A 26,143-nucleotide genomic window follows, 5' to 3' on the forward strand; every position below is an offset into this window, starting at 1 on the left:
CACTTCACCTCTCATTCTCGTTCTAATATCGATTAAAATGCCCCTGCTTCTTGACTCACATTTGCGTATAAACCAGCGGACCCTGGTTACAGACGCGCGTAACGTCGAACGACCTGTCTGAAAAAAAAAATTAGTGCGACATGAGGACTTCCCAGGAGGTCAACCATCCGAGTACTACCCTCGCCCAAGCACACTTAACTGCGGAGTTCTGATGGGATCCGGTGCATTAGTGCTGGTATGATCGCACCGGTTTAATTTTGCGCTGCAAATACATAAACTCCTTCTCCTTTCTTCCCCCTCCCGTCATTTGTTTCCTTGTGCGTGCGCATTGCACCTCTCGTTCTCGTTCAAATATCAAGTAAAATGCCACGGCGCCGTGACTCACATTTGCGAATAAATCTGCAGACCATAATTAAAATCGCGCGTAACATCGAACGGCACATCTGAAAATAAGAAAATGGGTGCAACACAAGGACTTCACAAGAAAATGGGTGAAATATAAGGACTTCGCAGGAGATAACCCATGCTAGTACTACTCTCGCCCAAGCACCCTTACCTACGGAGTTCTGATAGTAGGGGAGAAGCGAGGTGCGCGCACAGGGAAATAAATGACATTAGGGGAAGGAGAAGGGGCATATGAATTTATGACACAAATAAGGAAGGGTGCGATCATACCAGCAATAATTCACCGGATCCCATCAGAACTCTAAAGTTATGCGTGCTTGGGCGAGAGTAGTACTAGGATGGGTGACCTCCTGGGAAGTTTTTGTGTTGCACCATCTTATGAAAAATGAGGTACGACGGGTGATCCATTCATATGTGCATGAGTCGAGACATCGGGGCATTTTGCTTGATATTAGAACTAAAAGCAGAGGTGAGGTGTGCGCATAGAGAAACAAATGACGGAAGGGGAGAGTGACGGAGAAGGGATATAGTTATTTACGGTATAAACCAGAACGGGTGCAATCATACCAGCACTAGTTCACCAGATCCCATCAGAACTTTATAGTTAAGCATGCTTGAGAGAGAGTAGTATTAGGATGGGTGACCTCTTGGGAAGTACTCGTGTTGCACCCTTCTTACAAAAAATGAGGTGTGACAAGTGATCCATTTATATGTGCATGAGTCGAGGCGCTGGGGCATTTCGCTTGAAATTAGAACTAGAAGCAGAGGTGAGGTGCACACACAAAGAAACAAAAGAAAGGAGGGGAGAGTGAAGGAGAAGGGATATATGTATTTGCAGCGCAAACTAGAATAAGTGCGATCATACCAGCACTAGTTCACCGGATCCCATCAGAATTCCACAGTTAAGCGTGCTTGGGAGAGAGTAGTATTAGGATGGGTGATCTCCTAGGAAGTCCTTGTGTTGCACAAGTCTTTTTGCAAATGGGGCATTAAACATTATGTGGGACTAGAGCGACGGTTCTCCGGTTCATTCACAAATGTGAGTCACAACGCTGGAGCACTTTGTTTAATATTTTTTGCGTATTCAATTAAAGCCCATTACGTGATAAAAGTGTCATTGCGAGCATCTTAAATAATAGAACAATGAAAAATGAGGTGCGGCGGGGATCCGTTCATATGGGCATGAGTTGAGGTACCGGGGTATTTCGCTTGATATTAGAATTAGGAGCAGAGGTGAGGTGCGCGCACAGCGAAACAAATGATGGGAGGGGAGAGGGAAGGAGAAGGGGTACATGTATTTACGGCGCAAATTAGAATGGATGCGATCATACCAGCACTAGTTCATCGGATCCCATCAGAACTCCGTAGTTAAACATTTTTGGGGGGAGAGTAGTACTAGGATGGGTGACCTCTTGGGAAGTCTTCGTGTTGCACCCTTTTTTTCAGATGGGGCAAATGTTACGTGGGACCAAAGTGATGGGGCATTTTGCTTATTATTTTTCATGCATTCAATTAGTGCCCATCACGTGATAAGAGTGTTATTGCAAGTATCTTACATAGTAAAAAAACAAAAACAGAGGTGCGGCAGGTGATCCATTCATATGGGCATGAGTCGAGGCGCCGGGCATTTCACTTGATATTAGAAGGGGAGAGTGACGGAGAAGGGATATAGTTATTTACGGTATAAACCAGAACGGGTGCAATCATACCAGCACTAGTTCACCAGATCCCATCAGAACTTTATAGTTAAGCATGCTTGAGAGAGAGTAGTATTAGGATGGGTGACCTCTTGGGAAGTACTCGTGTTGCACCTATTTTTTTGCACATGAGACGATAAACCGTTACACGCGACCGGAACCACGGTCCGTCAGTTCATTCGTAAACATTAGTCACGTTGTCAGGCTATTTTGTTTAATATTTTTCGTGCATTCATTTATGGTCCACCACGTGATAAGAGTATCCTTGTGAGCATCTTACATAGTAGAAAAATGAAAAACGAGTTTTGGCGCGATCCGTTCATATGGGCATTTATCGAGGCGCGGGGCATTTTGCTTGATATTAGAACTAGAAGATGAGGTGAGGTGCATACACAATAAAACAAATGATGGGAGGGGGGAGGGAAGGAGAAGGGGTATATATTTTGCGGCGTAAACTAGAATAAGTGCGATCATACCAGTACTAGTTCACCGAATCCCATCAGAATTTTGCAGTTAAGCATGCTTAGACGAGAGTAATACTAGGATGGTTGACCTCCTAGGAAGTCCTCATGTTGCACCCTTCTTTTTGTAGACTTAAACGTTACGCTAGACCGGAGCGACAGTCCCCCGGTCCATTCACAAACGTGAGTCATGGTGCCAAGGCATTTTGCTTGATATTTTTTCTGCATTCAATTAAAGCCCATTACGTGATAAGAGTGTCATTATGAGTATCTTACATATTAGAAAAATAAAAAATGAAGTACGGCAGGCGATCCATTCATATGGGCATGAGTCGAGGCACTGGGGCATTTCACTTGATAGTAGAATTAGAAGCAGAGGTGAGGTGCGCGCACAGTGAAAAAAATGACGGGAGGGGAAAGGGAAGGAGAAGGGGTACATGTATTTACGGCGCAAATTAGAATGGATGCGATCATACCAGCACTAGTTCATCGGATCCCATCAGAACTCCGTAGTTAAACATTTTTGGGGGGAGAGTAGTACTAGGATGGGTGACCTCCTAGGAAATCCTCGTGTTGCACCATTCTTTTTACAGACGGGGTATTAAACGTTACACGGGATCGGAGCGATAGTTTGCCGGTTCATTCGCAAGCGTGAGTCATTGTGCTGGGGTATTTTGCTTAATATTTTTCACGCATTCAATTAAAGCCCATCACGTGATAAGGATGTCATTTCGAGTATCTTACATAGTAGAACAACAAAAAACAAGGTGCGGCAGGCTGTCCATTCATATGGGCATGAGTCTAGGCACTGGTATTTCGCTTGATATTAGACCTAGAAGCACAGGTGAGGCGCGCACAAAGCGAAACAAATGACAAGAGGGGGGAGGGAAGAAGAAGGGATATATATATTTAAAGCACGAATTAGAATATGTTTGATCATACCAGCACTAATTCATTGGATCTCATCAAAACTCCACAGTTAAGTGTGCTTGAGTGGGAGTAGTACGAAGATGGGTGACCTCTTGGGAAGTTCTCGTGTTGCACCATTCTTTTCACAGATAGGGCATTAAACGTTACGCAGGACCGGAGCGACAGTTCGTCGGTTCGTTTGTAAACGTGAGTCACGGTGCCGGGGGATTTTGCTTAATATTATTCATGCATTCAATTATAGCTCACCATGTGATAAAGTGTTATTACGAGTATCTCACATAGTAGAACAACGAAAATAGAGGTGCGGTGGGCGATCCATTCATCTGGGCGTGAGTCAAGCCGCCGGGGTATTTTGCTTGATATTAAAACTAAAAACAAAGGTGAGGTGTGCGTGTACAGTAATACAAATGATTGGAGGGGGGAGGGAAGCCAAAGTGGCACATGCATTTGTATCGGGGAATGGGATGGGCACGATCAGTCCAGCACTAATGCACTGAATTCCATAAGAACTCTGCAGTTAAGTGTCCTTGGAATCCCACTAAATCCTCATGTTGCACCCGTTTTTTTTCGGATAGAGCATTAAACATTACGCCCGACCGGAGATACGGTCCATCGGTTCATTCGCTGGCGTAAGTCTTAGCGCCATGGCATTTTACTTCATATTTTTCGTGCATTCATTTATACTCCACCACGTGATAAGAGTGTCATTACGAGCAGTTTAGATAGCAGAATAAAAAAAATGAGGTGCAGCGAACGGTCCATTTATCTGGGCACGAGCTGAGCCGCCGGAGCATTTCCCTTAATATTAGAATTAGAAGCAAAGGTGCGGGGTGTGCGCACAGCGAAAAAAATGACGCGAGGGGAGAGGGAAAGAGAAGGGATATATCTATTTACAGCACGAAATGGAACGAATGTGATCATACCAGCACTAATTCAACAGATCTCATCAGAACTCCGCAACTAAGCATTTTTGGGCGAGAGTAGTACTAGGATGGGTTACCTCCTAGGAAGTCCCGTGTTGCACCATTCTTTTTGCAGACAGGGTGTTAAACGTTACGCAGGACAGAAATGACGATCTGCTAGTTCATTCGCAACGGTGAGTCACGGCGCCAGGGCATTTTGCTTAATATTTTTCGTGCATTCTATTAAATCCCATCACATGATAAGAATGTTATCATAAGTATCTTACATAATAGAACAACGAAAATAGAGGTGCGGCAGGTGATTCGTTCATATGGGCATGAGTCGAGGCGCCGAGGTATTTTGCTTTATATTAGAACTAGAAGTAGGGGCGAGGTGTACACGCACAGTGAAACAAATGACGGAAGGGGGGAGGGAAGGAGAAGGGGCACATGCACTTGTAGCGTAAATGGGACGGGTGCCATAATACCAGCACTAATGCACCGAATCCCATAAGAACTCTGCAGTTAAGTGTCCTTGGGTGAGAGAAATACTAAGATGGTCGACCTTTTGGAAAGTCCATGTGTCACACCTATTTTTGTGTAAATAAGGAAATAAACATTACGTGCGACCAGAACCACGGTCTGTCGGTTAATTCGCAAACGTGAGTCACGGCATCAGAGCATTTTGCTTAATATTTTTCGTGCATTCAATTAAAGCCCATCACGTGATAAGAGTGTTATTACGAGTATCTTACATAGTAGAACAACAAAAATAGAAGTGCGGTAGGCGATCCATTCATATGGGCATGAGTCGAGGTACCGAGACATTTCACTTGATATTAGAACTAGAAGCAAAGGTGAGGTGTGCGTGTACAGCAAAATATATGACGGGAAGGGGGAGGGAAGGAGAAGGGGCACATGCATTTGTAGCGCGGAATGGGATGGGTGCGTTCAGACAAGCACTAATGCGCTGAATCCCATAAGAACTCTGCAGTTAAGTGTCCTTTGGTGAGAGTAGTACTAGGATTGTTGACCTCTTGGAAAGTCCTCATGTTACACCTATTTTTTTGTACACGAGGAAATAAATGTTATGCATGACTAAAATCACGGTTTTGTCGGTTCATTCGCAAACGTGAGTCGCAGTATCTGGGCATTTTGCTTAATATTTTTCATGCATTCATTTCATCTAGGCGTGAGTTGAGCCACCGTGACATTTTGCTTGATATTAGAATTAGAAGCAGAGGTGCAGGGTGCGCGCACAGCGAAAAATGATGGGGGGAGGGAAGGAGAAGGGGTATATGTATTTGTAGCACAAAATGGAACAAGTGCGATCATACAAGCACTAATTCACCGGATCCCATCAGAACTCTGCAGTTAAGCATTTTTTAGCGAGAGTAGTACTAAGATGGTTGACCTCTTGGAAAGTCCTCGTGTTGCACCCTTCTTTTTCCACACGAGGCAATAAATGTTACGTGCGACAAAAACCACGGACATTCACAAACATGAGTCGCAACATCAAGGCATTTTGTTTAATAGTTTTTGTACATTAATTTATAGTCCACCACGTTATAAGAGTGTTATTACGAGCATCTTACATAGTAGAACAATGAAAAATGAGGTCCGGCGGGCGGTCCGTTCATTTGGGCATGAGTCGAGCCGCTGGGGTATTTCACTTGATACTAGAATTAAAAGAAGAGGTACGGGGTGCACGCATAGCGAAAAAAATGATAGCGAGGGGAGGGAAGGAGAAGGGGTATATGTATTTGCAGCGCAAAATGGAACAGATGCGATCATTTCAGCACTAATTCACTGAATCCCATCAGAACTCCGCAGTTAAGCATTTTTGGGCGAGAGTAGCACTAGGATAGGTGACTTCCTGGGAAGTCCTCGTGTTGCACCCTTCTTTTTACAGACGGGGCGTTAAACGTTGCGCTTGGCGTCGGGGCATTTTGCTTAATATTTTTTGTGCGTTCAATTAAAACCCATCACGTGATAAGAATATTATTATGAGTATCTTACATAGTAGAACAACAAAAACAGAGGTGCGGCGGGCGATCCATTCATATAGGCATGAGTCGACACGCCAGGGCATTTCGTTTGATATTAGAACTAGAAGCAGAGATGAGGTGTGCGCGCACAGCGAAACAAATGACGGGAGGAGGTAGGGAAGGAGAAGGGGCACATGCAGTTGTAGCACGGAACTGGATGGGTGCGATAATACCAGCACTAATGCACCAAATCCCATAAGAACTCTGCAGTTAAGTGTCCTTGGGTGAGATTAATACTAAGATGGTTGACCTCTTGGAAAGTCCTCATGTTGAACCTATTTTTGTAAACATGAGGAAATAAACGTTACGCGCGATCGGAACAACAGTCCGTCAGGTCATTCACAAACGTGAGTCGTAGTGTCAGGGCATTTTGCTTAATATTTTTTGTGCATTTATTTATATTCCACCACGTGATAAGAGTGTTATTACGAGCATCTTACATAGCAGAACTACGAAAAATAAGGTGCGACAGGCGTTCTGTTAATTTGGGCGTGAGTAGAACCACTGGGGCATTTTTCTTGATATTAGAACTAGAAGCAGAGGTGAGGTGTGCATGTACAACGAAACAAATGACGGAAGGGGGGAGGGAAGGAGAAGGGGCACATGCATTTGTAGCGTGGAATGGGATGGGTGCGTTCAGACAAGCACTAATTCGTCAAATCCCATCAGAACTCTGCAGTTAAGCGTTTTTGGGCGAATGTTGTACTAGGATGGGTGACCTCCTGGGAAGTCCTCGTGTTGTACCCTTCTTTTTGCAGACAAAGCATTAAACATTACGTGGGATTAGAGCGACGGTCTGCCAGTTCATTCGCAAACGTGAGTCACAGAGCCAGGGTATTTTGCTTAATATTTTTTGTGCATTCAATTAAAGCCCATCACGTGATAAGAGTGTTATTACGAGTACCTTATATAGTATAACAATGAAAATAGAAGTGCGGTGGGCGATCTGTTCGTATGGGCATGAGTCGAGGCACCGGAGAATTTCGCTTGATATTAGAGCAAGAAGCAGAGGTGAAGTGTGCGCGTACAATGAAACAAATGACGGGAGGGGGGAGGGAAGGAGAAGGGGCACATGCATTTGTAGCATGGAATGGGACGGGTGCGATCAGACCAGCACTAATGCATCGAATCCCATAAGAACTATGCAGTTAAGTGTCCTTTGATTTGAGTAGTACTAAGATGGTTGACCTCTTGGAAAGTTTTCGTGTTACACCTATTTTTTTTCCACAGGAGACATTAAACGTTACGCGCGACTGAAACTATGGTCTGCTGGTTTATTCACAAATATGAGTCGAGGCACCGAAGAATTTTACTTGATATTAGAACGAGAAGTAGAGGTTCAGTGTGCATGCACAAGGAAACAAATGACGGGAGGTAGGAGGGAAGGAGAAGGAGTGTATGTATTTGCAGCGCAAAATAAAATTGGTGCAATCATACCAACACTAATGCACCGGATCCCATCAGAACTTCACAGCTAAGCGTCCTTGGGAGAGAGTAGTACTAGGATGGGTGTCCTCTTAGAAAATCCTCGTGTTGCACCTATTTTTTTGCAGATGGGACGTTTGATGTTACGCGCAATTGGAACTATGGTCCCCTTGTTTATTTGTAAATGTAAGTCAAGGTGTCGAGGCATTTTACTTGATATTAGAACTAGAAGGAGAGGTGTAGTGTCCACGCACAAACAAACAAATAACGGGAGGGGGAAGGAAAGGCAAAAGAGTGTATGTATTTGCAGTGCAGAATGAAATTGGTGCGATCATACCAGCCCTAATGCACCAGAACCCATCAGAACTCCGTCGCTAAGTGTGGTTGGGCGAGAGTAGTACTAGGATTGGTGATCTCCTGGGAAGTCCTCGTGTTGAACTCATTTTTTTACAGATTGGGCATTCGACGTTACGCACGACTAGAACTTTGGTCCGCTTGTTTATTCACAAATGTGAGTCAAGACACTGGTGCATTTTACTTAATATTAGAACGAGAAGCAGAGGTGCAGTGTGCACGTACAAGAAAACAAATGACGGGAGGGAGAGGGAAGGAGATGGAGTGTATGTATTTGCAGCGCGTAATGAAATGGGTGTGATCATAGCAGCACTAATGCACCGGATCCCATCAGAACTCCGCAGTTAAGTGTGGTTGGGCGAGAGTAGTACTAGGATGGGTGACCTCTTGGGAAGTTCTCGTGTTGCACCTATTTTTTTACAGATGGGACATTCGATGTTACACGTGACTAGAACTATGGTCCGCTTGTTTATTTGCAAATGTAAGTCAAGGCTCTTAGGCATTTTACTTGATATTAGAACGAGAAGGAGAGGTAGAGTGTCCATGTACAAACAAACAAATGACAGGAGCGGGGAGGAAAGGAGAGGGAGTGTATGTATTTGCAGTGCGGAATGAAATGGATGCGATCATACCAGTACTAATGCACCAGATCCCATCAGAACTCCGTAGTTAAGTGTGGTTGGGCGAGAGTAGTACTAGGATTGGTGACCTCCTGGGAAGTCCTCGTGTTGAACTCATTTTTTTGCAGATTGGGCGTTCGATGTTACGCGCGACTGGAACTATGGTAAGCTTGTTTATTCGCAAATGTGAGTCAAGGCACCAGGGTATTTTGCTTGATATTAGAACGAGAAGCAGAGGTGTAGTGTGCATGCACAAGGAAAGAAATGACAGAAGGGCGAAGGAGAAGGAGTGTATGTATTTGCAGTGCGTAATGAAATGGGTACGATCATACCAGCACTAATGCTCCGGATCCGATCAAAACTTTGTAGTTAAGTGTGCTTGAGCGAGAGTAGTACTAGGATGGGTGACCTCCTGGGAAGTCCTTGTGTTGCACCTATTTTTTACAGATGGGACGTTCGACGTTACGCGCAACTGAAACTATGGTCTGCTGGTTTATTCGCAAATGTGAGTCAAGGCATCGGGGCATTTTACTTGATATTAAAATGATAAGTAACCGTGCAGTGTGCATGCACAAAGAAACAAATGACAGGAAGGGGGAGGGAAGGAGAAGGAGTCTATGTATTTGTAGCGCGCAATAAAATGGGTGTGATCATACCAGTACTAATGCACCGGATCCCATAAGAACTCCGCAATTAAGTGTGCTTGGGTGAGACTAGTACTAGGATGGGTGACCTCCTAGGAACTCCTCGTCTTGCACCAATTGTTTTACAGATGGGGCGTTCGACGTTACGCGCGACTTGAACTATGGTCTGCTGGTTTATTCGCAAATGTAAGTCAAGGCGTTGGGGCATTTTACTTGATATTAAAACGAGAAGGAGAGGTGTAGTGTCCACGCACAATGAAACAAATGACAGGAGGGGGAAGAGAATGAGAGGGAGTGTATGTATTTGTAGTGCAGGTGAAACGTGTGCAATCATACCAGCACTAATGCATCGAATCCCATCAGAACTCCGTAGTTTAGTGTGCTTGAGCGAGAGTAGTACTAGGATGGGTGACCTCCTAGGAAGTCCTCGTGTTGCACCCATTTTTTTGCAGATGGGGTGTTCGACGTTACGCGCGTCTAAAATTATAGTCCGCTAGTTTATTCGCAAATGTGAGTCATGGCACCGGAGCATTTTACTTGATATTAGAATGAGAAGCAAATGTGCAGTGTGCACACAAGGAAACAAATGACGGGAGGGGGGGAAGGAGAAGGAGTGTATGTGTTTGCAGCGTATAATGAAATGGGTACGATCATACCAGCACTAATACACCGATTTCAATTAGAACTCCGTAGTGAAGTTTGCTAGGGTGAGAGGAGTACTAGGATGGTGGACCTCTTAGAAAGTTCTCGTGTTGCACCTACTTTTTTGCAGATGAGGCGTTCAACGTTACGCGCAACTGGAACTATGGTCCGCTTGTTTATTTGCAAATGTGAGTCAAGTCACCGGGGTATTTTACTTGATATTAGAACGAGAAGTAGAGGAGCAGTGTGCACGCACAAGGAAACAAATGACGGGAGGGGGAGGGAAGGAGAAGGAGTTTATGTATTTGTAGCGGAATGAAATAGGTGCGATCATACAAGCAATAATTTACCGGATCTCATCAGAATTCTGTATTTAAGTGTACTTGGGCGAGAGTAGTACTAAGATGGGTGACCTCCTGGGAAGTTCTTATGTTGCACCTATTTTTTTGCAGATTGGGCGACCGACATTATGCGCCACTGGAATTATGGTCCGCTTGTTTATTCACAAATGTTAATCAAGGTGTCGGAGTTTTTACTTGATATTAGAACGAGAAGCAGATGTGCAATGTGCACGCACAAAGAAACAAATGACGGGAGCGAGAGGAAAGTAGAGGGTGTGTATGTATTTGCAGCGCAGAATGAGACGGGTGCGATCATATCAGCACTTATGCACTGGATCCCATCAAAACTCCGCACTTAAGTGTGCTTGGGCGAGAGTAGTACTACGATTGGTTGACCTCCTAGGAAGTTCTCGTGTTACACCCCTTTTTTTGCAGATGAGGTGTTCGATGTTATGCACGACTGGAACTATAGTCCGCTGGTTTATTCGCAAATGTGAGTCAATACGCCAGGGCATTTTACTTGATACTAGAACGAGAAGTAGAGGTGCAGTGTGCACACACGAGGAAACAAATACAGGAGGGGGGACGGAATGAGAAGGAGTGTATGTATTTGCAGCGTATAATGAAATCGGTACGATCATACCACCACCAATGCTGCAGATCCCATCAAAACTTTGCAGTTAAGTGTGCTTGGGCGAGAGTAGTATTAGGATGGGTGATCTCCTGGGAAGTCCTCGTCTTGCACTTATTTTTTTTGCAGATGGGGCATTCGACGTTATGCACGATTAGAACTATGGTCCCCTAGTTTATTCGTTATTGTGAGTCAAGGCACCAGAATATTTTACTTGATATTAGTACGAGAAGTAGAGGTGTAGTGTGCACGCACAAGGAAACAAATGATGGGAGGGGGAAGGGATGGAGAGGGAGTGTATGTATTTGCAGCGTGAAATGAAATGGGTACGATCATACCAGCACTAATTCACCAAATACCATAAGAACTCCGCATCTAAGTGTACTTGGGCGAGAGTAGTACTAAGATGGGTGAGCTCCTGGGAAGTTCTCATGTTGCACTCATTTTTTTGCAGATTTGGCGACAGACGTTACGCGCGAGTGGAATTATGGTCCGCTGGTTTATTTAAAAATGTGAGTCAAGGCGTCAGGGTATTTTACTTGATATTAGAATGAGAAGCAGAGGTGCAGTGTGCATGCACAAGGAATCAAATGACGGGAGGGGGAGAGAAGGAGAGGGAGTGTATGTATTTGCAACGCGGAATAAAACGAGTGCAATCGTATCAGCACTTATGGTTCGGATCCCATCAGAACTCTGCAGTTAAGTATGCTTGGGCAAGAATAGTACTTGGATGGGTGACCTCTCAGGAAGTCCTCGTGTTTTACCTATTTTTTTGCAGATGGGACGTTCGACATTATGCGCGACTGGAACTATTGTTCGTTGGTTTATTTGCAAATGTGAGTCAATGCTCCGGAACATTTTACTTGAAATTAGAACGAGAAGCAGAGGTGTAGTGTGCAGGCACAAGGAATAAAATTACGATGGTGGGGAAAAGAGAATGAATGTTTGTATTTGCAGCGCGTAATGAAACGGGTATGATCATACCTGCACTAATGCACTTGATCCCATCAGAACTCCATAGTTCAATGTACTTGGACGAGAATTGTACTAGGATTGGTGACCTCCTTGGAAGTCCTTATGTTGCACTAATTTTTTTGTAGATGTTACGCGCAACTGAATCTATGGCCCGCTGATTTATTCGCAAATGTGAGTTAAGGCTCTGGGGCATTTTACTTGATATTAGAACGAGAAGCAAAGGTGCAGTGTGCACGCAAAAGGAAACAAATGACGGGAGGGAGGGGGAAAGGAGGATTCTATGTATTTGCAGCATGAGTGAAACAGGTGCGATCATACCAGCACTAATGCACCGGATCCTATAAGAACTCCGTAGTTAAGTGTGTTTGGGCGAGAGTAGTACTAGGATGGGTGACCTCCTGGGAAGTCCTCGTGTTACACTAATTTTTTTTACAGATGGGGTGTTCAATGTTACGCGCGACTGGAACTATGATCCGCTGGTTTATTCGCAAATGTGAGTCAAGGCACCGAGACATTTTCTTGATATTAGAACTAGTAGCAGAGGTGCAGTGTGCGTGCACAAGGAAACAAATCACGGGAGGGGGGGAAGGAGGATTTTATGTATTTGCAGCGTGGGTGAAATGGGTGCGATCATTCTAGCACTAATGCATCGGATCTCATCGAACTTCGTAGTTGAGCGTGCTTTGGCATGAGTAGTACTAGGATGGGTGACCTTCTGGGAAGTCCTCATGTTGCGCCCGTCTTTTTGCGGATGGGGTGTTAAACATTATGCGCGATAGGAGCCAAAGTCCGCTTTCGTGAGTCGCGGCGCTAGAATATTTTGCTTAATATTTTTCGTCCTAGAAGGTCACCAATTCTAGTACTACACTCGCCCAAGCACACTTAACTGTGGAGTTCTTATGGGACCCAGTGAACTAGTGCTGGTATGATCGCACTTGTTCTGGTTTGCGCCGCAAATACATATATCCCTTCTCCGTCACTCTCCCCTCCCGTCATTTGTTTCTCTGTGCGCACACCTCACCTATGCTTCTATTTCTAATATCAAGCGAAATGCCCCGGCGCCTCAACTCATGCCCATATAAACGGATTCACACCTCATTTTTCATTGTTCTACTATTTAAGATGCTTATAATGACACTCTTACCACATGGTGGGGTTTAATTGAATACGCAAAAAATATTAAGCAAAATGCCCTGGTGCTGTGATCACATTTGCGAATGAACCGGCAAATCGTCGTTCTGGTCCCACGTAACATTTAATACCTCGTCTGAAAAAAGAAGGGTACAACACGAGAAATTCCAGGAGGTCATCCATCCTATTACTACTCACACCCAAGTACGTTTTTCTACAGAGTTCTGATGGGATCTGGTGAACTAGTGCTGGCACGATCGCACCCTTTCTTGTTTATGACGCAAATATATATGCTCTTCTCCTTCTCTCTCCCCTTTCGTCATTTGTTTTGCTATGTACGCACCTTACCTCTGCTTCTAGTTCTAATATCAAGTGAAATACCCTGGCGCCTCGACTCATGGCCATATGAATAGATCGCCTGCCGCACCTCATTTTTTGTTGTTCTACTATGTAAGATACTCGCAATGATACTCTCATCACGTGATGGGCTTTAGATGAATGTGCAAAAAAATATTAAGCAAAATGTCCCAGCGCTGTGACTCTTATTTGCAAATGAACCGGCGGACCGTCGCTTTGGCCCTGCGTAACGTTTAAGGCCTCCCTTGTAATAAGAATGGTGCAACATGAGGAATTCCCAGGAGGTCACCCATCCTAGTACTACTCTCGCCCAAGCTCCCTTAACTGCGGAGTTCTGATGGAATCCGGTGAACTAGTGCTGGTATGGTCGCATCTACTTTGGTTTGCGCCGTAAATACATATACCTCTTCTCCTTCCCTCTCACCTACCGTCATTTGTTTCACTGTGGGCACACCTTACCTCTACTTCTAGTTCTAATATCACGCGAAATGTCCTGACGCTTTGACTCATGCCCATATGAACGGATCACCCGCCGCACCTCATTTTTCGTTATTCTACTATGTAAGATGTTCGCAATGACACTCTCATTACGTGATGGACTTTAGTTGAATGTGCAAAAAATATTAAGCAAAATGCCCTAGTGCCATGACTCATGTTTGTAAATGAACTGGCGGACCGTCGCTCCAGTCCCGCATAACATTCAACGCCTCATCTATAAAAAGAAGGGTGCAACATGAGGACTTCCCAGGAGGTCACCCATCCTAGTACTACTCTCGCCCAAGCACGCTTAAATATGGAGTTCTGATGGGATCCGGTGAACTAGTGCTGATATGATCGCACCCATTTAAGTTTGTGCTGCAAATACATATACCCCTTCTCTTTCACTCTCCCCTCCCATCATTTGTTTCGTTTTGCACGCACCTCCCCTCTGCTTCTAGTTTTAATATCAAGCGAAATGCCTCGGAGTTTTAACTCATGCCCATATGAACAGATAGCCCGCCGCACCTCGTTTTTTGTTGTTCTACTATTTAAGATGCTCACATGACACTCTTATACTTGGTGGGCTTTAATTAAATACGCAAAAAATAAAGCAAAATAGCATGGCACTGTGACTCATGTTTGCGAATGAACCGGTGGACCATCGCTCAAGTCCCGCATAATATTTAACCCCTCATCTACAAATTGAATGGTGTAACACGAGGACTTCTCAAGAGGTCACCCATTATAGTATTAAACTCACCCAAGCACGCTTAACTGCGGAGTTCTGATGGGATCTGGTGAACTAGTGCTTGTATGATCGAACCCATTCTAGTTTGTGCCGCAAACATATATACCCCTTCTCCTTCCCTCTTCCTTCCCATCATTTGTTTCGCTGTGTGTGCATCTCTTCTCTGCTTCTATTTCTAATATCAAGCGAATTACCTCGACGCCTCGACTCATGCCTATATAAACGGATCGCCCGCCACACCTCGTTTTTCATTTTTCTACTATGTAAGATACTTGTAATGACACTCTTATCACGTGATAGACTTTAATTGAATACGTAAAAAATATTAAGCAAAATGCCCTGACGTCGTGACTCACATTTGTGAATGAACCAGCAGACTGTCGCTCTGATCCCACGTAACGTTTAACACCTCATCTCCAAAAAGAATGGTGCAACACGAGGACTTCCTAGGAGGTCAACCATCCTAGTACTACTCTCGCCCAAGCACGCTTAATTGCGGAGTTCTGATGGGATCAGGTGAACAAATGCTAGTATGATCACTTCCATTTTATTTTACGCCGCAAAGGCATATACCCCTTCTCCTTCCCTCTCCCCTCCCGTCATTTGTTTTACTGTGTGCGCACCTCACCTCTTCTTCTAGTTCTAATATCAAGCGAAATGCCCTGCGCCTCGACTCATGCACATATGAATGGATCGTGCTGCAGCTCGTTTTTTGTTTTTTTACTATCTAAGATGCTCGCAAGGATACTATTATCACGTGGTTGACTATTAATGAATGCACGAAAAATATTAAGCAACATGGTCTGACACTGTGATTAACGTTTGTGAATGAACCGACGGACCATGGTTCCGGTCGCACGTAACAGTTTATTGCCTCGTGTTCAAAAAAACAGGTGCAACATGAGGACTTTCTAAGAGGTCAACCATCTTAGTACTACTCTTACCAAAGGACACTTAATTGCAGAGTTCTTATGGGATTCGGTGCATTAGTGCTGGTTTGATCGCACCTGTCCCATTCCTCGCTACAAATGCATGTGCCCCTTCTCCATCCCTCATCCCTCCCGTCATTTGTTTCACTGTACGCGCACACCTCACCTCTGCTTCTATTTCTAATATCTAGCGAAATGCCCCGGCGCCTTGACTCATGCCCATATGAACGAATTGCCTGCCGTACCTCTGTTTTCGTTGTTCTACTATATAAGATACTTGCAATAACACTCTTATCACATGATGGGCACTAATTAAATCCACGAAAAATATTAAGCAAAATGCCCTGGTGCCGTGACTCACGTTTGTGAATGAACCAGCAGACCGTCACTCAAGTCCCACGTAACATTTTCCCCATCTTAAAAAAAAAGGGGTGCAACACGAGGACTTCCCAAGAGTTCACCCATCCTAGTACTACTCTCCCCTAAAAATGCTTAACTGCGGAGTTCTGATGGGATCCGATGATTAGTGCTGGTATGATCGAATCCATTCTAGTTTGCGCCGCAAATACATATACCCCTTCTCCTTCCCTCTCCCTTCCCATCATTTGTTTCACTGTGTGTGAACCTCACCTCTGCTTCTAGTTCAAATATCAAGCGCAATATCTCGGTACCTCGACTCATGCCCATATGAACGGAACGCCCGTCACACCTCTTTTTCATTGTTCTACTATTTAATATGCTCGCAATGACACTCTTATCACGTAATGGGCTTTAATTCAATGAGCAAAAAATATTAAGCAAAATGCTCTGGCACTGAGCCTCAGAGTTGCGAATGAACCGATGGACCGTCGCTCTAGTCCCACGTAATGTTTAGTGTCCCGTTTGTAAAAAGACTTATGCAACATGGGAACTTCCCAGGAGGTCACCCATCCTAGTACTACTCTCTCCCAAGCACGCTTAACTATGAAGTTCTGATAGGATCCAGTGGACTAGTGCTGGTATGATCGCACCCCTTTTGGTTTACGTCGTCTGCAAAAAGAATGGTGCAACATGAGTACTTCCAAAGAGGTTACCCATCCTAGTACTACTCTCGCCCAAGCACGCTTAACCGCGGAGTGCTGATGGAATCCGGTGAATTAGTGCTGGTATGATCGCACCCATTCAAGTTTGGGCCGCAAATACATATACCCTTTTTCCTTCCCTCCCCCCTCCCATCATTTGTTTTGCTTTGTGCACACACCTCACCTCAGCTTGTAGTTCTAATATCGAGCGAAATACATCGGCGCCTCGATTCATGCCCATATCAATAGATTGCCCACTGCACCTTTTTTTTCATTGTTTTACTATGTAAGCTACTTGTAATAACACTCTTATCACGTGATGAGCTTTAATTGAATGCACGAAAAATATTAAAAAAAATGCCCCGGCATCGTGACTCACGTTTACAAATAAACCCGCGGACCATCGCTCCGGTCCCGTGTAACGTTTAGTGTCTTGTCTGCAAAAAGAAGGGTGCAACACGATAATTTCCCAGGAGGTCATCCATCCTAGTACTACTCTCGCCCAAAAATGCTTAATTGCGGAGTTCTGGTGGGATCCAATGAAGTAGTACTGGTATGATCGCACCCATTCCATTTTGCACTACAAATACATATACTCCTTCTCCTTCTCTCCCTTTTCCCATCATTTTTTTCGCTGTACGTGCACCCCACACCTCTTCTTCTAATTCTAATATCAAGTAAAGTGCCCCGGCAGCTTGACTCACGCTCAGATTAACGATCTGCCTGTCGCACCTCATTTTTTATTGTTCTACTATGTAAGATGCTCATAATGAGACTCTTATAACGTGGTGGACTATAAATAAATGCACGAATTAGTACTGGTATGATCGCACCTGTTCAATTTCGCGCTGCAAGTAGATTTGCCCCTTCTCCTTCCCTCGCTTCTCCCGTCATTTTTTTTGTTGTACGCGCACCCCGCACCTCTGTTTCTAATTCTAATATCAAGCGAAATGCTTCGGCGGCTCGACTCACGCTTAGATGAATAGACCGCCTGCCGCACCTCATTTTTCATTGTTCTACTATGTAAGATACTCATAAAGACACTCTTATCACTTGGTGGACTACAAATGAATGCACAAAAAATATTTAACAAAATGCCATGACGCCACGACTCACGCTTGCAAATGAACCGACAGATCGTGGTTCTGGTCGCGTGTAACATTTATTTTCTCGTGTGCACGAAAATAGGTGCAACACGAGGACTTTCCAAGAGGTCAACCATCTTAGTACTACTCTCACCCGAGGACACTTAACTGCAGAGTTCTTATGGGAATCGGTGCATTAATGCTAGTATTATCGAACCCGTACCATTTTGCACTACAAGTGCATGTGCCCCTTCTCCTTCCCTCCCTCCTCCCATCATTTATTTCGCTGTGCGCACACACCTCACCTCTACTTCTAGTTCTAGTATCAAGCAAAATGCCCCAGTGTCTCGACTCCTGCCCATATGAACAGATTGCCTGCCACACCTCTGTTTTTGTTGTTCTACTATATAAGATACTCGTAATAACACTCTTATCACGTGATGGGATTTAATAGAATGCACAAAAAATATTAAGTGAAATGTCCCGGCACCATGACTCACGTTTGCGAATGAACTGGCGAATCGTCGCTCCGGTCCCGCGTAATATTTATTGCGCCGTCTGTAAAAAGAAGGGTAAAACATGAGGACTTCCTAGGAGGTCACCCATCCTAGTATTACTCTTGCCTAAAAATGCTTAACTGCAGAGTTCTGATGGGATTCGGTGAATTAGTGGTAGTATGATCGCACTCGTTCCATTTCGCACCGCAAATAGAGATACCCCTTTTCCTTCCCTCCCCCCTCCCGTCATTTGTTTCACTGTGTGAGCACCTCATCTCTGCTTCTAATTCTAATATCAAGTGAAATGCTCCAACGGCTTGACTCGTGCCCAAATGAATGGACTGTTCGCCGCACCTCATTTTTTTTAATTCTACTATCTAAGCTGCTAATAATGACACTCTTATCACGTTGTGGACTATAAATGAATGCATGAAAAATATTAAGCAAAATTCCATGGCGCCAAGACTCACGCCGGCGAATCACCCGGCAGACCGTCGCTCCAGTCCCACGTAATGTTTAACGCCCCGTCTACAAAAAGACGGGTGCAACACGAGAATTTTCCAAGAGGTCACCCATCCTAGTACTACTCTCGCACAGGCACGATTAACTGTGGAGTTCTGATGGGATCCAAGGAACTAGTGCTGGTGTGATCGCACATGTTCTAGTTTGCGCTGCAAATACATATAGCCCTTCGTCTTCCCTCTCCCCTCCTGTCATTTGTTTCGCTGTGCTTGCACCTCACCTCTGCTTCTAGTTCTAATATCAAGTGAAATGCCCTGGTGCCTCGACTCATGGCCATATGAACGGATCACCTGCCATACCTCATTTTTCGTTATTTTGCTATCTAAGATACTCGTAATTACACTCTTATTATGTGATAGGATTTAATTAAATGTGCGAAAAATATTAAGCAAAATACCCTAGCATTATGACTCACATTTTCGAATGAACTAGAAAACCATCGCTCCAATCCCGCATAATATTTAACGCCCCGTCTGCAAAAAGAATGGTGCAACACGAGGACTTCCAAGTAGGTCATTAATCTTAGTACTACTCTCGCCCCAGCACGCTTAACTGTGGAGTTCCGATTGGATCCAGTGAACTAGTGCTGGTATGATTACACCCATTCTAGTTTGTGCTGCAAATACATATGCCTCTTCTCCTTCCCTCTCTCCTCCCGTCATTTGTTTTGCTGTGCGCGCACCTCACCTCTGCATCAAATTCTAATATCAGCCTCGACGCCTCAACTCATGCCCATATGAACGGATCGTGCCGCACCTCAATTTTGTTGTTCTACAATTTAAGATGCTCACAAGGGCACTCTTATCAGGTGATGGGCTTTAATTGAATACGCAAAAAATATTAAGAAAAATGTCACGGCGCCGTGACTCACTTTTGTGAATGAACCGGTGAACCGTCACTCAAGTTCTGAAAAACGTTTAATGCCCCATCTGTAAAAATAAGGGTGCAACACAAGAACTTCCAAGGAGGTCACCTATCCTAGTACTACTCTTGTCCAAGCACGCATAACTGCGAAGTTCTGATGGGATCTGGTGAACTACTACTCGTATGATCTCAACCGATCTAATTTACACCGCAAAGACATATACCCCTTCTCCTTCCCTCTCCCCTCCCATCATTTGTTTTGCTGTGCACGTACCTCACCTTTTATTCTAGTTATAATATCAAGCAAAATGCTCTAACACCTCGACTGATGCACATATGAATGGATTGCCTGCCGCACCTCATTTTTTGTTGTTCTATTATGTAAGGTGCTCTAAATGATACTCTTATCATGTGATGGGCTTTAATTGAATGCAGAAAAAATATTAAACAAAATGTCCCAGTGCCGTGACTCACGTTTGCGAATGAACTGGCAGACCGTCGCTCTAGTCCTGCATAACGTTTAACGCCCCGTCTGCAAAAAGAATGGTGCAACACGAGGACTTCCCAAGAGGTCACCCATCCTAGTACTACTCTTACCAAATCACGCTTAAATGCGGAGTTCTGATGGGATTCGGTGAACTAGTACTGGTATGATCGCACCCATTCTGTTTTGCGCTGCAAATACATATACCCTTCTCCTTCCCTCTCCCCTCTTATCATTTGTTTCTTTATGCGTGCACCTAACTTCTGCTTCTAGTTCTAATATCAAGCGAAATGCCCCCAGCGCCTCGACTTATGTCCATATGAACAGATCGCCCACCGCACCTCATTTTTCATTATTCTACTATTTAAGCTGCTTGTGATGACAGTTTCATTAAATGATTGGCTTTAGTTGAATGCTCAAAAAATATTAAGCAAAATACTTCGGTGCCGTGACTTACATTTGTAAATGAACAAGCAGATCGTCGCTCTGGTCTCGCGTAATGTGTAATGCTCCATCTATAAAAACAAGGGTGCAACACGAGGACTTCCGAGGAACCACCCATCCTAGTTCTACTCTTGGCCAAACATGCTTAACTGTGGAGTTCTAATGGGATCCAGTAAACTAGTACTGGCATGATCGCAACCGTTCTTGTTTGTACCGCAAATACATATACCCCTTCCCCTTCCCTCTCCCTTCCCATCATTTGTTTCGCTGTGCGCACAACTCACCTCTACTTCTAGTTCTAATATCGAGCAAAATTTCTTGGTGCCTCGACTCATGTCCATATGAACAGAACACCCGCCACACCTCTTTTTTTGTTGTTCTACTATGTAAGATGCTCGTAATAACAATCTTATCACATGGTGGGCTATAATTGAATGCACGAATAATATTAAGCAAAATGCCCCAGCGACGTGACTCACGTTTACGAATGAACTGGTGGACTGTCGCTCCGGTCCCGCGTAACGTTTAACGCCCTGTCTGTAAAAAAAATGTTCAACACGAGAACTTCTCAGGAGGTGACCCATCCTAGTACTGCTCTCACCCAAGCACACTTAGCTACAGAGTTCTGATTTGATCCGGTGAACTAGTGCTGGTATGATAGCACCGTTTCTTGTCTGCGCCACAAATATATATGCCCATTCTCCTTCCCTCTCCCCTCCCATCATTTGTTTCGCTGTGTGCGCATCTAACCTCTGCTTCTAGTTCTAATATAAAGCAAAATGCCCCGTCGCTTCGACTCATGCCCATATGAACGGATCGCCCACTACACCTTGTTTTTCATTGTTCTACTATTTAAGATGCTTATAATAATACTCTTATCACGTGATGGCTTTAATTGAATGCACGAAAATATTAAGCAAAATGCCCCGATGCTGAACGCAACGTTTAACGCTCCATCTCCAAAAAGAAAGGTACAACACAAGGACTTCCCAGGAAGTTATCCATCCTAGTACTATTCTTGCCCAAAAATGCTTAACTACGGAGTTCTGATGGGATTCGGAGAATTACTGCTGGTATGATCGTACTTATTCAATTTACTACTGCAAATACATATAGCCTTCTCCTTCCCTCCCCCTTCCCATCATTTTTTTCGTTGTGTGCATACCCCGCACCTCTTATTCTAAATCTAATATCAACCAAAATGTCCCGACGGTTCGACTCACGCCCAGATGAACGGACCGCCCACCATACCTCATTTTTTGTTTTTCTACCATGTAAAATGCTCATAAAGAGACTCTTATAATGTGGTGGACTCTTATAATCTGAGCATCCCCTCCCATCATTTGTTTCGCTGCGCACACGCCGCACCTCTGCTTCTAGTTCTAATATCAAGCGAAATTTCTTGGCAGATGCTCAGATGAACGGACCGCCCGCCGTGCCTCTGTTTTCGTTGTTCTACTAATTAAGATGCTTGTAATGATACTCTTATCATGTGGTGGACTATAAATGAATGCATTAAAAATATTAAACAAAATGCCTTCGCATCACGACTCATGCTGGCGAATGAACTGGTAGACCACGGCTCCTTATCGCTTGTAACGTTTAACGTTATGTCTGTAAAAAGACAGGTGCAACATAGGGACTTCCAATGAGGTCACCAATCCTAGTACTACTCTGGCCCAAGCACCCCTAACAGTGGAGTTCTAATGGGATCTGGTGCATTAGTGCTGGTATGATCGCACCAGTTTCATTCTGCCCTTCAAATACATATATCCCTTCTCCTTCCCTCTTCCCTCCCATCATTTGTTTTGCTGTGCATGCCCACCACACCTCTATTTCTAGTTCTAATATCAACAAAAATACCCCGGTGCCTTGACTGATGCCTATATGAACGAATTGCTCGCCGTACTTGTAGTTTTGTTGTCTTACTATGTAAGATGCACTCGACTCACGCCCAGATGAATGGACCACTCGCTACACCTCTGTTTTTATTGTTCTACTTTATAAGATACTCATAAGAACAATCTTATCACGTAGTGGACTATAAATGAATGCAAGAATATTAACAAAGATATCCTGGTGCTGCGACTCACGTTTGCGAATGAACCTACAGACCATGGATCCAGTCCAGTGTAACATTTACTGCCCCGTCTGTAAAAAGACGGATACAACACGAGGCCTTTCCAGGTGGTCACCCATCCAAGTACTACTCTCGCCCAAGCATGCTTAACTGCGGAGTTCTGATGGGATCTTGTGAATTAGTGCTAGTATGATTGCACCACTTCCATTCCGCGTTGCAAATACATATACCCCTTCTCCTTCCCTCACCCCTCTTATAATTTGTTTTACTGTACGCGCACACCACACCTCTACTTCTAGTTCTAATATATAGCGAAATGACCCAGCGCCTCGACAACACCCAGATGAACGTACCGCCCGCCGCACCTCTAGTTTTGTTGTTCTACTATTACTCGTAATAATACTCTTATCTTGTAATGAAATATAAATGAATACATGAAAAATATTAAGCAAAATACCCCGACGCCATGACTCATATAGGCGAATGAACTAGTGGACCGTATCTCCCGTCGTGCGTAATGTTTAACGCATCGTCTGCAAAAAGACAACTGCAACAAGAGGACTTCCCAGGAGGTCACCCATCCTAGTATGACTCTCGCCCAAGAACATTTAACTACGAAGTTCGATGGGATCCGATGCATTAGTGCTCGTATGATTGCACCCCTTTCATTCTGTGCTGCAAATACATATACCATTTCTCATTCCCTCTCCCCTCCCGTCATTTTTTTATTGTGCGCGCACACTGCACCTCTGTTTCTAGTTCTAATATCAAGGGAAATGCCCAGGCGTCTCGACTCATGCCCAGATGAACAGACTGCCTGCCACAACTTTGTTTTTGTTGTTCTACTATGTAAGATACTCGTAATGACATTCTTATCTCGTGATGGACTATAAATGAATGCATGAAAAATATTAAGCAAAATCTCTCAACGCTGCGACTCACACTGGCAGACTGTGGCTCCGGTCATGTGTAACATTTAACGCTTCGTACATTAAAAGACGGGTGGAACACGAGGACTTTGCAGGAGGTCACCCATCCTGGTACTGCTTTCACCAGAGCATGCTTAACTGCGGAGTTCGACAGGATCCGGTGCATTAGTGTTGGTATGATTGCACCCCTTGCATTCCATGCTGCAAATACATATACCCATTCTCCTTCCCTCCCCCCTCCCGTCATTTGTTTCACTGTGCGTGCACACTACACCTCTGTTTCTAGTTCTAATATCAAGTGAAATGTCCGAGCACCTCGACTCACGGCTAGATAAACGGATCGCTTGTTGTACCTCATTTTTCATTGTTATACTATGTAAGATGCTCATAATGACACTCTTATCATGTAGTGGATTATAAATGAATGCACAAAAAATATTAAGCAAAATATTCTAGCGTCGCAACTAACGTCGGCGGACTATGGATCCTATCACACATAATGTTTAACACCCCATCCGCAAAAAGACGGGCGCAACACGAGGACTTCCCAGAAGGTCACCCATTCTAGTACTATTCTCGCCAAAGCAAGCTCACTACGGAGTTCGATGGGATCCGGTGCATTAGTTCTAGTATGATCACACATCTTCTATTTTGCGCTGTAAATACATATACCCCTTCTCCCTCCCTTTCTCCACTGTTACTTGTTTCGCTATGCGCGAACACTGTACCTTTACTTATAGTTCTAATATCGAGCAAAATTTTCTAGTGCCTCGACTCATACCCAGATGAATGGACTACCCGCTGCACCTCGATTTTTGTTATCCTACTATGTAAGATGCTCGTAATAACACTCTTATCATATGGCAAACTATAAATGAATGCACGAAAAATATTAAGCAAAATGTCTAGGCGTCGCAACTCACTCCGGGGAAAATGGCTCTGATCGTGCATAATGTTTAATGTCCCATTAGTAAAAAGACGAGTGGAACACGAGGACTTTCCAGGAGGTCACCCATCATAGTACTGCTTTCATCAGAGCATGCTTAACTGCGGAGTTCGACAGGATCCGATGCGTTAGTGTTGGTATAATCGCACCCCTTCCATTCCGTGCTACAAGTATATATACCCCTTCTCCTTCCCTCCCCCCTCCCGTCATTTGTTTCATTGTATGCACACACCACACATTTGTTTCTAATTCTAATATCAAGCAAAATAATTCGGTGCCTCGACTCATGCCCGGATGAACGAATCGCCCGTTGCACTTCCTTTTTCATTGTTATACTATGTAAGATACTCGTAATGACACTCTTATCACGTGGTGGACTATAAATGAATGCACGAAAGTAAAATTTTCAGGCCCCGTGACTCATACCGGTAGACTGTAGCTTCAATCGCGCTTAACGTTTAACACCCCGTCTACAAAAAGACGGGTTCAACGCGAGACTTTCCAGGAGGTCACCCATCCTAGAACAAATCTCGCCCAAGCACGTTTGACTACAGAGTTCTGATAGGATCCTGTGCATTAGTGTTTGTATGATCGCAACTGTCCTATTCCCCCCAGCAAATACATATAGCCCTTCTCCTTCCCTCCCCCCTCCCATCATTTATTTCACTGTGTGGGCATACCGCATCTTTGCTTCTAGTTCTAATATAGAGTGAAATGCCATGTCGCTTCGACTCACGCCTAGAAGAACAGAGGCCCGTTGCACCTCTTTTTTCGTTGTTCTACTATGTAAGACTCTCGTAATGAGACTCTTATAACGTGGTGGACTATAAATAAATGCACGTAAAATATTAAGCAAAATATTTCAATGTCGCTACTCATGCCGATGGACTGTCGCTCCGATATCGTGTAACATTTGACGCCGCATTCGCAAAAAGATGGGTGCAACACGAGGATTTCCCAAGAGGTCACCCATCCTAGTACTGCTCTCGCCCAAGCACACTTAACTACGAAGTTCGATGGGATCTGGTGTATTAGTGCTAGTATGATTGCACCCCTTCCATTCTGCGCTGCAAATACATATACCCCTTCTCCTTCCCTCCCCCACCCATCTTTTTTTTCGCTGTGCGCGCACACTGCACCTCTGTTTATAGTTCTAATATCAAGCAAAATGTCCCGACGCCTCGACTCACGTCCAGAAGAAAGGATCGCCCACCATACCTCATTTTTCTTTATTCTACTATGTAAGATGCTTGTAATGACACTCTTATCACGTGGTAGACTATAAATGAATGCACGAAAAAATAGTAAGCAAAATTTTATGGTGACCCGACTCACGCCAGCGGATGGTGGCTCCGATCACGTGTATCATTTTACGCCCCCGTTTGTAAAAAGACAGTGCAACACGAGGACTTCTCGAGAGGTTACCGATCCTAGTACCACTCTCGCCCAAGCATGCTTAACTGCACAGTTAGATGGGATCCGGTGCATTAGTATTGGTATGATCGCACCCC

At 44.3% G+C, this 26,143-nt stretch overlaps 1 non-coding gene and 28 pseudogenes across 1 annotated transcript; 16 read left to right on the forward strand and 13 right to left on the reverse strand.

The window, feature by feature from the left end:
* Positions 1-130: 130 nt before the first annotated feature.
* On the reverse strand, positions 131-249 carry LOC148268180 (5S ribosomal RNA). Its single transcript, XR_015818170.1, has one exon. It is a non-coding gene; the product is annotated as a 5S ribosomal RNA (ribosomal RNA).
* Positions 250-661: 412 nt separating this feature from the next.
* LOC148268181 (5S ribosomal RNA) lies at positions 662-780 on the forward strand (annotated as a pseudogene).
* Positions 781-958: 178 nt separating this feature from the next.
* On the forward strand, positions 959-1,077 carry LOC148268182 (5S ribosomal RNA; annotated as a pseudogene).
* A 179-nt stretch (positions 1,078-1,256) lies between these two features.
* On the forward strand, positions 1,257-1,375 carry LOC148268183 (5S ribosomal RNA; annotated as a pseudogene).
* Positions 1,376-1,722: 347 nt separating this feature from the next.
* Positions 1,723-1,842, forward strand: LOC148268184 (5S ribosomal RNA; annotated as a pseudogene).
* Positions 1,843-2,100: 258 nt separating this feature from the next.
* LOC148268185 (5S ribosomal RNA) lies at positions 2,101-2,219 on the forward strand (annotated as a pseudogene).
* Positions 2,220-3,025: 806 nt separating this feature from the next.
* Positions 3,026-3,145, forward strand: LOC148268186 (5S ribosomal RNA; annotated as a pseudogene).
* A 2,573-nt stretch (positions 3,146-5,718) lies between these two features.
* LOC148268187 (5S ribosomal RNA) lies at positions 5,719-5,837 on the forward strand (annotated as a pseudogene).
* Positions 5,838-7,866: 2,029 nt separating this feature from the next.
* LOC148268188 (5S ribosomal RNA) lies at positions 7,867-7,985 on the forward strand (annotated as a pseudogene).
* Positions 7,986-8,515: 530 nt separating this feature from the next.
* LOC148268189 (5S ribosomal RNA) lies at positions 8,516-8,634 on the forward strand (annotated as a pseudogene).
* A 206-nt stretch (positions 8,635-8,840) lies between these two features.
* LOC148268190 (5S ribosomal RNA) lies at positions 8,841-8,959 on the forward strand (annotated as a pseudogene).
* Positions 8,960-9,160: 201 nt separating this feature from the next.
* On the forward strand, positions 9,161-9,279 carry LOC148268191 (5S ribosomal RNA; annotated as a pseudogene).
* Positions 9,280-9,484: 205 nt separating this feature from the next.
* Positions 9,485-9,603, forward strand: LOC148268192 (5S ribosomal RNA; annotated as a pseudogene).
* Positions 9,604-9,808: 205 nt separating this feature from the next.
* Positions 9,809-9,927, forward strand: LOC148268193 (5S ribosomal RNA; annotated as a pseudogene).
* A 523-nt stretch (positions 9,928-10,450) lies between these two features.
* Positions 10,451-10,569, forward strand: LOC148268194 (5S ribosomal RNA; annotated as a pseudogene).
* A 204-nt stretch (positions 10,570-10,773) lies between these two features.
* LOC148268195 (5S ribosomal RNA) lies at positions 10,774-10,893 on the forward strand (annotated as a pseudogene).
* Positions 10,894-12,379: 1,486 nt separating this feature from the next.
* Positions 12,380-12,498, forward strand: LOC148268196 (5S ribosomal RNA; annotated as a pseudogene).
* An 855-nt stretch (positions 12,499-13,353) lies between these two features.
* LOC148268197 (5S ribosomal RNA) lies at positions 13,354-13,471 on the reverse strand (annotated as a pseudogene).
* A 348-nt stretch (positions 13,472-13,819) lies between these two features.
* Positions 13,820-13,938, reverse strand: LOC148268198 (5S ribosomal RNA; annotated as a pseudogene).
* Positions 13,939-14,286: 348 nt separating this feature from the next.
* Positions 14,287-14,405, reverse strand: LOC148268199 (5S ribosomal RNA; annotated as a pseudogene).
* An 811-nt stretch (positions 14,406-15,216) lies between these two features.
* LOC148268200 (5S ribosomal RNA) lies at positions 15,217-15,335 on the reverse strand (annotated as a pseudogene).
* Positions 15,336-16,613: 1,278 nt separating this feature from the next.
* LOC148268201 (5S ribosomal RNA) lies at positions 16,614-16,732 on the reverse strand (annotated as a pseudogene).
* A 28-nt stretch (positions 16,733-16,760) lies between these two features.
* On the reverse strand, positions 16,761-16,879 carry LOC148268202 (5S ribosomal RNA; annotated as a pseudogene).
* A 350-nt stretch (positions 16,880-17,229) lies between these two features.
* LOC148268203 (5S ribosomal RNA) lies at positions 17,230-17,348 on the reverse strand (annotated as a pseudogene).
* A 1,554-nt stretch (positions 17,349-18,902) lies between these two features.
* LOC148268204 (5S ribosomal RNA) lies at positions 18,903-19,021 on the reverse strand (annotated as a pseudogene).
* A 1,271-nt stretch (positions 19,022-20,292) lies between these two features.
* Positions 20,293-20,411, reverse strand: LOC148268205 (5S ribosomal RNA; annotated as a pseudogene).
* Positions 20,412-21,645: 1,234 nt separating this feature from the next.
* Positions 21,646-21,764, reverse strand: LOC148268206 (5S ribosomal RNA; annotated as a pseudogene).
* Positions 21,765-22,839: 1,075 nt separating this feature from the next.
* Positions 22,840-22,958, reverse strand: LOC148268207 (5S ribosomal RNA; annotated as a pseudogene).
* Positions 22,959-25,568: 2,610 nt separating this feature from the next.
* Positions 25,569-25,686, reverse strand: LOC148268208 (5S ribosomal RNA; annotated as a pseudogene).
* Between the last annotated feature and the right edge of the window lie 457 nt (positions 25,687-26,143).

The sequence above is a fragment of the Carica papaya genome, chromosome 3 (genome assembly GCF_054855325.1).
Source record: "Carica papaya isolate Zhongbai chromosome 3, ASM5485532v1, whole genome shotgun sequence".
Lineage (NCBI taxonomy): Eukaryota > Viridiplantae > Streptophyta > Magnoliopsida > Brassicales > Caricaceae > Carica > Carica papaya.